This window comes from Felis catus, chromosome E2 (assembly GCF_018350175.1).
Source record: "Felis catus isolate Fca126 chromosome E2, F.catus_Fca126_mat1.0, whole genome shotgun sequence".
NCBI classification, from domain to species: domain Eukaryota; kingdom Metazoa; phylum Chordata; class Mammalia; order Carnivora; family Felidae; genus Felis; species Felis catus.
This window is the reverse complement of record NC_058382.1, coordinates 17,090,819-17,103,447: the sequence shown is the minus strand read 5'-3', so window position 1 is coordinate 17,103,447 and position 12,629 is coordinate 17,090,819. Positions and strand designations below refer to the sequence as shown.

General features: G+C 39.2%; 1 protein-coding gene and 1 long non-coding RNA gene across 23 annotated transcripts in view; one reads left to right on the top strand and one right to left on the bottom strand.

Annotated features, from left to right (window-relative positions):
* The window catches only part of ZNF260 (zinc finger protein 260), a 114,639-nt gene that overhangs the window by 36,697 nt on the left and 65,313 nt on the right, over nucleotides 1-12,629 (top strand). For 18 of the 22 annotated variants that reach the window (XM_045045506.1, XM_045045493.1, XM_045045492.1 and 15 more), the window contains 2 exons: nucleotides 974-2,312; nucleotides 3,034-3,093. The gene's annotated coding sequence lies outside the window, so the exon portion shown is untranslated. The other 4 variants (XM_045045487.1, XM_045045485.1, XM_023245454.2 and 1 more) reach the window with 4 other exon arrangements.
* Nucleotides 1-12,629, bottom strand: part of LOC109494620 — a 63,280-nt gene that overhangs the window by 3,988 nt on the left and 46,663 nt on the right. The gene's annotated exons all lie outside the window — the stretch shown is intronic.

The window sequence follows — 12,629 nt, the reverse complement described above, 5'->3', positions numbered from 1 at the left end:
TTTCAATGACTTTTTTAAAAAAAGATTCTGCATGTAAGAGAGATCATACAATATTTGTCTTTCCAGAGAAGACACTTAGCATATGCCCTCAGGGTCCATCCAGGTGGTCACAAATGGTAGGATTTACTTCATTAAAAAATTTTTTTTAACGTTTATTTATTTTTGACAGACAGGAGAGAGAGCACAAGTTGGGGAGGGGCAGAGAGAGGGAGACACAGAATGCAAAGCAGACTCCAAGCACCCAGCTGTCAGCATAGAGCCCAATGCAGGGCTCCAACCCACAAACTGTGAGACCATGACCTGGGCTGAAGTCGGTCCCTTAACTGATGGAGCCATCGATCCTCCCCAGATTTACTTCATTTTAAAGGCTGAATAAATACTCCATTGTGTATATATACACCACTTTTTCTTTATTCATTCATCCACCAATGGACACTTTGGTTGATTCCATGTCTTGGCTATTGTGAAGAATGCTACAGTGAATATGGGAATGCAGATTTCTTTGATATCCTGTTTTCATTTCCTTTGGATATCTCTATACTGCTATTTTGCTTGATTAGAAACAGTCATAATTCCATAAGCAGAATCAAAATGACACATACCTTACTAGATACATAGTGTTTCTCAGTAGTCAATACCATTTACATAGTGATCTAATTTAATAGTCACCATGGCGTGGAGTAAGTACACAAAATCACGATAAATAAGAGTTGGTACATACTCATTGGGTCTCCTATGTCTCACCCACTTCACAAAGCCACAATCCCATAGGATCTTACATCACATTCATAACTCCGCTAAGTCCATCTCATAATTCCATACAAGACAGCAAATCAAACTCGAAAACCACTTACTCCACAGTTACATAGAGCCTCAAACACAAGTCACTAACAACTAATTATTCTGCAAGGTTTATCAACTTCTTAGACAGTTAAATATAAACTGAATTATTACCCAGCTTTTTTTCTTCTAGGTATTACCCCAGGAGAAATGGAAACATGCCAGCTTTATACATAATATGTAAAACCTGGAAATACAACAAATGTTCACCAAGAGAAAAATGCATACACAAATTGTGACATTCACACAATTGAATGTTCAGAAATGAAAAGAATGAACTACACATTAATAAACCTTACAAAACTAGGATGTGAAAAAGAGAATTGCAGAACTGACAGAACTAAAATGTGGGCATGTATATCAGAACTATTGCGGGGGCATCTAGGTGAAGCCTCCCAATTCGCCTCAGGTCATGATCTCATGGTTTGTGAATTCGACCCCCCCCTCCCCCCGCCCCCCCGTGGGGCTCTGTCTTGACAGCTCAGAGCCTGGAGCCTGCTAAGGATTCTGTGTCTCCTCTTTCTCTCTGCCCCTACGCCGCTCGCGCGCGCTCTCTCTCTCTCAAAAACAAACTAAAAAAAAAAAAAAGAACTTTGGCTGTCTATGCTGTGAGACTGGAAAAGGACACGAGAGAACTTCCTGGCAGCGATGGTATAAAATACACACCAGGGCAGGCATACACATACCCAGCGTCTGCTATATGCCAGACGCCATTCTGGGTGCTGGGTCTTTCTCAAGGGGCAAAAACTGACAAAACTCGTCATCTCTGGTTCACGACCACGGGGTCCCGCACACACAGGCCTGAGTGAAGAGAAACCTCGACAGGCACCGGCTCCCGTTTCTCACCTCAGCCTTCCCGCCCGAACTGCAGTACCCTCCTCAGCCCTTCTCGGCCCGACATCCCTCAGCACGGATTCGATTGCCTCCCGGGCCCTCCTCAACCTGGATCCGATTCCCTCAACGCTCCTGGGTTAGGGTTTCCGGTTCTCTCCCGGTCTTCCCAGACTCAGGCAGCCTCCGTTTTCCTCCTTGCCCCGCCTCTGGCAGGCTTCCGCTTCCCTTTACTTTCCTCCCTGCCCAGGTTTCCGATTACTTTCTCGGCTTGGGCTCTAGTTTATGCAAAGACCTCTCGCTCCCACGAAACCATCACCCGGCTCTTTCATGTTTTAAGAACCGCCAGCGGCAACCTTCCGCGGAGGACGAAAGATCAGCCCACCCGGAACTCTCAGGAGTTTCGGAGGCGTGACGTGAAATTCGCGACGGTTGTACTCTGCCGCGCTCGAAAACCAGAACATTTTTTTTAGTGTTGGACTACGTTTCCCACAAGCCCCAGAGCCACGAATGGACTTCGACTTTTGGTTCCGCTTCCGGTATCTTCGTGGTTATTGGGTTTTGCCTGGTGAGTTAAGGTGATCCAGGTCGGGTTGCGGGAGGAGCTCGCGGTATGGAGGTCCTAAGCTCCCGGGGCGCGGGTAAGGCAGATGGAGCCAGGAGCCTTGTCCCGGTGTTTGCGTAAACCTCGCACGACGGTGGTTTCGGGCGTTATTGTCTGTGACAAGTTCGTTGTGAACTGTTAGTGCACACACCTGCATGCGTGTGAGCGTGTGTGTGTGTGTGACAGGCCCTGGAGTGCCCAGACTGGTATACGATAAGGCTAGTGGGACTGTCAGTACACAGTCTACGGTGACGAAAGGTGTCTGATACTGTGACCGAGTGATCCTGTGACAGCTGGGTTGTAACCGACTGTAAGTTTGAACGCAGTGGGTAGGATTTTTTAAAATTTCCCCAGTAAACCTGTAGGAGTGCTTCACATAGAGGGGATATTGGGGAAGTGAGTGTTGCCCACCCAGGGTCCACTGTAGGTTCCATGGTTACTTGGAAGTGTTTCCCTGGATTCTCCTCTGTTCTTACATCTTAGAGCCAGTTTGATCTATCTATAAAGAAATAGACATCAGAGGGGAAGTCATTGCTTTCAGAACCACAGTGTGCCCCCTAGAAACTGCTGTGAACTTAGATTCCAGCGCTGTTTATAAGTATGGCCTTTAAGTGTGACACTGTTAAAAGTCAGCAGTATTCTATTTATCTCTTATTCCATCTAGATATATTTGTGGTGGGTCATGGGTCATGTCTGATGGTGGACAGTGTGTTGTTTAGCCTGTCCAGAACCTCAAGGGTCCCTTCTTGGTCCTGCAGTTCTGCAAGAGAAGCCTCCTGAAGTAGAGGAGATTGTTGCTACTTAACAGCGCGTTCAAGGTCAGTTCGTGTTTACTTTTTGTTCTGTCATATATATTTGCTTTACAGAACATATTTGCTTTCCTTCTAGATTGTATGACCTAATTGTGACCCATCCATTTACCTGATCCCTAGGTGGTTGCCCCTTCCCAGTTAATAACAGGACCATAGGGATGGGTCCCCTTCTTTTCCAGTGCTTTTCCTTTTCCTTCCCAGTTCATATTCACATACATATTGGTAATTATTCAGTTTCCTCATGTGCTCTTTTCTTTCCTAAAGATGGTACAGAAATAGAACTAGTTGAACTCTTCGAGGATAAACTAAGGACTTTAGAGTGTGTTTTGTCAAGGAAGAGACTGGTGGTTAGGTAGAATAACACACCAGACACCTTTGATTTTATTCACAGACTTGATTTTCAAACAAAGGAAGGTAGGAAATGGTTTCATTGATTTTAGTCAGTAAGACATTTTGGGAGTAGGAATATGATTGGAGTTTGTGAAGAGAGGTCTGTGTGAACAAGGGCAGGGAGTTTTTCCTGAGAATCCAATCTCTTGGAGTGGTGAGAACTAAGTCTTGAGATTTGGCAGTATGACTTTTTCAGACCACATACTGTGAGAGGCTGCATAATATAACGGTATTTGAATCTAAAGGTAATATAATGCAAGCCACTTGTGTAATTTAAAAATTTCTTTTGTACACAGTTTAGAAAGTAAAAGGAAACAGCTGAAATTAAGTATAATATCCATTAACCAATATATCTAAAATATTATTTCAACATGTAATAATATAAATAAATGGAAATATTTTACATTCCTATCTTCATACTGAGTTTTCAAAATCTGATACATATTGTTATAGCACTTTTCAGTTTGGATGCTAAATTTTCAGTGGTTATGGTGAAATGTATTTCCTTATGTGGATCCTGAGAAACTTAACAGAAACCCATGGGGGAGGGGAAGGAAAAAAAAAAAAAGAGGTTAGAGTGGGAGACAGCCAAAGCATAAGAGACTCTTAAAAACTAAGAACAAACTGAGGGTTGATGGGGGGGTGGGGGGGGAGGGTGGGTGATGGGTATTTAGGAGGGCACCTTTTGGGAGGAGCACTGGGTGTTGTATGGAAACCAATTTGACAATAAATTTCATATATTGAAAAAAAAAAAAAAAGAAATGTAGTTATACCCAAACTGTAAAGTTGTGTTTAATTGGAAAACATTTTATATCACTTTTGTATTTAAATTAAAAATTAAAACAGGGGCGCCTAGGTTGCTCAGTCAGTTAAGCGTGCAACTTCGGCTCAGGTCATGATCTTATGGTTCGTGAGTTAGAGCCCTGTGTCAGGCTTTGTGCTGACAGCTCAGACCTGGAGCCTGCTTCCAGTTCTGTGTCTCCCTCTCTCTCTGTGCCCCTCCCCCTGTTCTCTCTCTCTCTCTCTCTCTCTCTCTCTCTCTCTCTCTCTCCCTCAAAAATAAGTAAACATTAAAAAAAATCTTTAACAATTAAAACAAAATTTCAGTTCCTTGTTCACTCTAGCTACATTTCAAGGAGGTCAATAGTTATTAATCTTTATGTTTTACAATTTTATGTTGTAAAATGTAGACAATGATATCAATGCCTTATGGGTTTTTTATGAGGATTGGATATATTAATCTGGGCACAGCCCTAGAACACTTAATAACAGCCTTGCATTTATCAAATCCTCAGGAAACAAATGAAATTATGGTTATGTAAAGAGTCTAAGTATCTACCATAAATTTTCTAAAAATCAAAGACAATAAAGACATAAAATTGGGGCACCTGGGTGGCTCAGTCGGTTAAGTGTCTGACTTTGGCTCAGGTCATGATCTCACGGTTTGTGGGTTCGAGCCCCACGTCGGGCTCTGTGCTGACAGCTCTGAGCCTGGAGCCTGCTTCGGATTCTGTGTCTCCCCCTCTCTCTGTGCCTCCCCCACTCTCGCTTTGTCTCACTATGTCTCTCAAAAATAAGTGTAAAAAAATTTTTAAAAAAAGATATAAAATTAATTTTGATGAGATTTAAAAGGAATCTTTGAAAATCAGATTTGCTAATGTCCTAGAATAGAACTTAGTTTTCTTTTTCCAAATTGTTTATTTATATGTATTTCTTTCTTAAGTTTATTTATTTATTTTGGGAGAGAGAGCGTGTGCGCACACACTCAAGCAGGGGAAGGGCGGAGAGAGAGGGAGAGAGAAAGAATCCCAAGCAGGCTCCCTGCTGTCACCATGGTGCCTGACACGGGTCTCAAGCCCGTGAACCCATGTGATCATAACCTAAGCTGAAACCAAGAGTCAGGCGCTATATCGACTGAGCCACCCAAGTGCTCCCTCATTTTTATTTAAATTCTAGTTAGTTAAGGGGTGCCTGGGTGGCTCAGTTGGTTGAATGTCAGACTCTTGATTTCGGCTTAGGTCATGATCCCAAAGTTGTGGGATCATACACTGTGTTGGGCTCTTCACTGAGCGTGGAGTCAACTTGAGATTCTCTCTCACTCTCTTTCCCTCTTCCTTCTCACCCACTCATGTGCGTGCTGTCTCCCACTCTCTCTCTCTAAAATAAATGAAATGGAAAAAAAATTTTAATCCTACTTAGTTAACATAGTGTAATAATGGTTTCAGGAGTAGAATTTAGTGACTCATCACTTACATACAACACCCAGTGCTCATCATAACAAGTGCCCTCCTTAATACTCATCACCCATCTAGCCCATCTCCCACCTCCCTCCCTCCATCAACCCTCAGTTTGTTCTCTATCAAGAATCTGTTATGGTTTGCTTCCCTCTCTCTTTTTTTCCCCCCTTCTCATATGTTCATCTGTTTTGTTTCCTAAATTCCATATATGAGTAAAATCATATGGTATTTATCTTTCTGAGTGACTTATTTCCCTTAGGTTAATACACTCTAGCTCCATCCATGTCATTGCAAATGGGAAGATTTCTATTTCTTTGATGGCTGAGTAATATTCCACTGTCTATACCACATCTTCTTTATCCATTCATCAGTCCATGGACCCTTGGGCTCTTTCCATAGTTTGGCTATTTTTGTTGCTGCTATAAACATTGGAGTGCATGTGCCCCTTCGAATCAGCATTTTGGTATCCTTTGGATAAATACCTAGTAGTGCAATTCTTGGGTCATAAGGTAGTTTTATTTTTACCCTTTTGAGGAGCTTCCACAGTGATTGCATGAGATTGCATTCCCACCAGTAAGAGAGTTCCCCTTTCTCCACATCCTCGCCAACATCTGTTTCCTGAGTTGTTAGTTTTAGCCATTCTGACAGGTGTGAGGTGGTATCTCATCATGGTTTTGACTTGTATTTCCTTAATGATGAGTAATGTTGAGCATTTTTCATGTGTCTTTTAGCCATCTGGGTGTCTTCTTTGGAAAAATGTCAATTTGTGTCTTCTGCACACGCACTTGAGCAGGGGAAGGGCAGAGGAAGAGGGAGAGAGAGAATCTTAGGCAGGCTCCACACCCAGGCTGCGTGAACATGGGGGTATCTATATATATCTTTTTGAGTTAATGTTCAAGTTTCCATCAGATAAATATCCAGAAGTGAAATTGTTGGATCATATGGTAGTTCTGTTTTAACTTTTTGAGGAACCTCCATACCGTTTTCCATAGCAACTGCACCAATATACATTTCCACCAGCAGTGCACAAGAATAGATTTCCTTTTCTCCTCATCCTTCCCAACACTTGTTATTTCTTGTCTTTTAGATAGTAGCCATTCTAGGAGGTGTGAAGTGATGTGTCATTGTGGTTTTGATTTGTATTTCCCTGATGATTAGTGGTGGTAAACAACTTTTCATGTGTATTGGCCACCTGCATGTCTTCTTTGGAAAATATCTATTCAGACTCTCTACCCATTTTTCATCAGATTGTTTTTTGGCTGTTGAGTTGAAGCGGTTCTTCATATACTTTGGATATTAACCTCTTATCAGATATATGACTTGCAATTCTTTTTTCCCATTCATTAGGTTACCTTTTCATTTTGTTGATGGTTTCCTTTGCTGTGCAGAGGCATTTTAATGTGCTGTAGTCCCACTTGTTTATTTTTGTTTTTGTTGCTTTTGGTGTCCAATCCAAAAATCATTGCCCAGACCATTGTCAAGGAGTTTACTATGTTTTCTTTTAGGAACTTTATGGTTTCAAGTCCTATGTTCAACTCCTTAATCCATTTTGAGTTCATTTTTGTGTATGGTGTAAAATATGTTCCAGTTTCATTCTTTTGCATGTAGTTGTCCAGTTTTTCCAACACTGTGTCATGAATACTGTATGTTCTTGGCTCTTTTGTCATAAATTGACTATTTATATGTGAGTTTCTTTCTGGGCTCCTTGTTCTATTCCATTGACTAATGTGTCTTTTTTTAAATATTAATATCATAACTGTTTTGATCACTATAGCTTTGTAGTACAGTTTAAAATAAAAATGCATGATGCTTCCAGCTTTGTTTCTCAAGATTCCTTTCACTCTTCAGGGTCTTTTGTGGTTCCATACATATTTTAGGATTGTTTGTTGCATTTCTCTGAAAAATGTCATTGAAATTTTGATAGGGATGCATTGAATTTATAAATCTTTTGTGGTAGTCTAGATGTTTTAACAGTATTTAATTCTTCCAGTCTATGAGCGTGGATTACCTTTCTATTTATCTGTGTCTTCCTCAGTTTCTTTCAGCATTGTCTTATAGTTTTCAGTGTACAGGTCCTTCACCTCTTTGGTTAAATTTATTCCTATGTTTTTTTTATTATTTTTGATGCAATTGTAAATGGGATTGTTTAAAGATTACACCAAAACAACCTCTTAGAACTAATAAACAAATTCAATAAAGGTGCAGGATACAAAATCAATGTACAAAAATCAGTTGCATTTCTATATGCTAATAATTAATGATCAGAAAGAAATTTTATAAATAATAATAGAATGTCAGCTGCAAATAGTGACAGTTTGACTTCTTCGTTTCTGTTTTGGAGGCCTTTAATTTTTTTTCTTACCTAATTGCTCTGGCTAGGACTTCTGATGTTGAACAAAAGTGGTAAGAGTGGGCATCCTTTCTTGTTTCTGATCTTGGAGGAAAAGCTTTCAGATGTTCACCACTGAGTATGATCTTAGCTTTGTGCTTGTCATATATGACCTTATTATGTTGAGGTATGTTCCCTCAATGCCCACTTTGTTTAGTTTTTAACAAATTGATGTTGAATTTTGTCAAATGCTTTTTCTGGATCTATTGGGATGGTCATATGATTTTTATCCTTAATTTTTTGTCCTTTTACCCTTAATTTTATTAATCCTTCATTGTGTGTCAATTGATTGACTTGTGGATATGGAAACATCCTAGCATTCCTGGAATAAATTTCACTTGATCATGGTATATGATCTTTTTAATGTATTGTTGAATTCAGTTTGCTATTTTTGGAAGATTTATGCATTTGAGTATGTTTTTTATTTTGCTTCTGCCAACAAGAAATTTGGCCCGTGAGGGTACCTGGGTGGCTCAGTCAGTTAAGTGTCTGACTTTAGCTCAGGTCATGATCTCACAGTTCATGAGTTTGAGCCCTGTGTCATGCTCCGTGCTGCCAGCCTGCTTGGGATCCTCTGTCCTGCTTCTCACTACTCCTTCCCCATTACTGCGCTCTCTCCTTCTCTCTCAAAAATAAATAAACATTAAAAAAAAATTTGGCCCATGAATTTGCCACATTTTTAAAAGAGACAAAGTTACAGTTTTATCATACTTCTAGACATGTAGTTATAAGTAGATAGTGGTAGTGGTCACCATGTGATCTGGCACATCTAAATATTCAAAACTTTTGTAATTTCAATTACCAGAGGAGCATAATAAAACTAGTAAGACTGCTATTCAGAGTTTCATATTTTTTAGAGATTGTGATTTCTTTCATAAGACCTAGGAATGATCTGGGAGATCCAAGTTTCATACAAGACCTCATCATACACATTATACTTGAAAGGACATATTTACAGACACAGAAGTAAATATGCATATAACTCCTGTGTTGGATATGGGAACAAGATTGAGCCTTTTATTATTAGGCTCAAGCTGTCACTTGTTAGATAAGATTCTTTAAACTAGTTATATGTATGCAGCTTTATGTGGAGGGCAAGAATATTTGTCCTCCTATGCTTTTTGAGAATCTTTGTGACAAATATTATTAATGAGGAAGAACACTGAAGTAAGTTACCATGACATGGAAAAACAGACCTGAGAATCTCAAATTTCACTGTAAGAAAAAGGAGAAGAACAAAGGGAATTTTCAAAAATAATGAAACAAGATACATGAAATATTCTTTACAAGTTCATTAATTAATAGGCAACTTTTACTTGGTGTCATTGTTATGCCACTGAAAGTGCTTTATATGTTTTATTTCATTTGGTACATACAGCAACACTTTGAGGTATGTCACTGTTGTTTTTCCCATTTTACTGATGAGGAAATAAAGTCAGTTAAGTAATGTAGTAAAAAGTTACACAGTTAGTAACAACCAAAAATAAGGTTAATGAACTGAATTTTGGATGACAGATTCTGTGTTCTTTATTATGATAGTATACAACCTCTGATCATTTTTTAAATCTGATTGTCTCACTAATTCATCAAATTTTTTTCATCAACATTTAATATGGATCAAGGGCAAATACTGCAGATATTGACAACCTACAGCTCACCATACTTTATTTAACCTTTATTTAACCTTTATTGCCTACTATTAGATACTCAGAATGATCATAAACTATTTTGTAGTATATGTGGATCTTTATAATAGAATTTTATCTGCATTCATATGTTTCTTTTCTTTTTAATGCTCTTTAAAATTTATTTTTGAAGGAGAGAGAGAGACAGAGCATGAGCGGGGGAGGAGCAGAGAGAGAGGGAGACACAGAATTCGAAGCAGGCTCCAGGCTCTATGGAGTCACAGAGCCCAACACGTGGCTCGAACTCACGGACCATGAGATCATGACCTGAGCCAAAGTTGGACGCTCAGCCGACTGAGCCACCCAGGCGCCCCTCTTTTCTTTTTTTTTTTTTAAGTAGGCTCCATGCCCAACATGGGGCTTGAACTCACAATCCCAAGATCAAGAGTCACATGCTCTACTGACTGAGCCAGCCAGGCATCCCTGCTTTTATATGTTTCTTTTCTTTTTTTAAAATTTTTTTTGAGAGAGAGCATAAGTGAGGGAGGAGCAGAGAGAGAGAGAGAGAGGAGAGACAGAAGATCCGAAACAGGCTCTATACTGACAGCAGCAAGCCTGATGTGGGCCTCGAACTCACAAACTGTGAGATCATGACCTGAGCTGAAGTTGGATGCTCAACAACTGATCCACCCAGGCACCCTTATATCTGTTTCTTAAGGAAGAATTTCTAGAATTTGCATTTCTAAGTCAAACATCAGATATTAAGTGCCTACAATTTGCCAATATTGTTCATGTAACATGTAATTAAGTGCCTAAAGTATGCCAGTATTGTTCATGTAACTTAAACAGACATAGCTTCTATCCCTTAACTTGTTTATAACAGACCATGTAAATATATACTATGAATAGGACTAAAACTATGGTAGGGTATGGTAAAGATTATTAAAGAAATCAGACAATGTCCCTTTGTAGTTGTTGAAAAGGGATATAATGGACACAAACCCAAGGCTATAAGGTTTTGATCAACTTACACTAAAGCCATGATTTGTCAGAGTTCCCCAAAAACATCCTCAAATTTGATGATGTGCTAAGACTTACAGAATTAAAGAAAATGGTGGTTATGAAAGGATATAATTTAAAATCAGCAAAGAGAAAAGTCACATAGGATTAAAATCAGCAAAGAGAAAAGTCACATAGGATGAAGAGCAGGAAAAAACTAGATGTGAGCTTCCATTGGACTCACACAAACAGTGCTTAATTCTCCCAGCAACAATTTGTAAGAACACATGTGAACTGAGCCATGGAAGCTCACCTGAGCTTTTGGGTCCAGAGTTTTTATTGAGGATCAGAAACAGCCACGGGAAACAAACAAACAAACAAATGAAATATAGGCATGGAGTAACTATGTGATTTACCCTTACCTACTCAATTTCAAGCCCCTACAGAGGGTCCCTGGCAACAAAACAGTTTACCAAAAGTCACATTGTTAGCAAAGACTATTTGGCATAGCTCAAAAAAGCTTTTATTATTTTTTAAGTTTACTTATTTATTTTTGAGAGAGAGAGAGTGAGTGAGCAGGGGAAGGGCAGAGAGAGAGGAGAGAGAATCCCAGGCAGGCCCCACACCATCAGCACAGAGCCCGACATGAGGCTCGAACTCAGGAACTGTGAGATCATGACCTGAGCTGAAATCAAGAGTCACTTAATCAACTGAACCACCCAGGTGTCCCTCAAAAAAAGCTTTCAAAGGGAGGATATTCTAAAGGCTCCCAGCTTATCTCACAGTAGCTGGCCAAGGGCCATTCCTTTCTGTGGAAAGTGCTCTGTGTACTCCAGGTCTACTAAGATAATTTTTATTGCACCCAAGTGATATCCATGGAGGTGAATGGAATTATTTACTAACCTTTATGCTTTAGTGTATTTTGGTAGGTTATAGATTATTTCTAACTTTCCAGCAAATTACTCATGCTCAGATTTCATTCCATAATGAAGTAATTCTGAACTACACAGGCAAGAACCAGAGTTACAACTTACTTTGTAGTGAGAAGAATGTGAATTCCAAACTCACCTCTGCCACCTTATCTTTGCATGTGTTTTATATATTTTTTCTAACTGAAACATAAATTACTGCAAATCATGCAAACAACATTCTAGTTTGTTTTTAACATGTATATATACCCATTTAACCATCACATTTTAACATGTATATATACCCATTTAACCATTTTCTTAATCATCAAGAAAAACGTATTTCCTTCTAGTCATTACCAACTCACCCCTCCCTACCCTCAACAAAGGTAACTACTGTTCTTACCACTATTATGATAGATTCATTTTAATTAGATTCATATAAAAGAAGTTGATATAAATGTGATTTTACATAATATTGTATACATTTTTATCTGGCCTGTTTTGCTTAATTTCGCATTTGTGAGAATCATCTGTGTTTGTACTATTTTATCATTAGGTAATCTCCCATAATAAGAATAAATCCTATTTTATTTTGCTCTCCTTTTTTTTTTTTAACTAATCTCTATGCCCAAAATGGGGTTCAACTCATGACTCCAAGATCAAAAGTCACATGCTCTACTGACTGAGCCATCCAGGCACATCTGTCCTATTTTTTGATGGGCATTTGTGTCATTAACAGTTGGAGGCTTATATAATGATCCACCCAGGCACTCCTCTACCTTTTGATTCTTATGAGTAATCCTGCAAAGAATATTCATGTTCAAGTTTTTGTGTAGACATACATCTTCGTTTCTCTTCTATATGCCTACCAGTTGAATTGCTGTATCATATGGTAACTCCATTTTGAACATTTTGAAAAATTGCTAGACTGTTTTCCAAATCAGTCACACTATTTTTAATTCCAATCAGCAGCATATGAGGGTTCTGATTT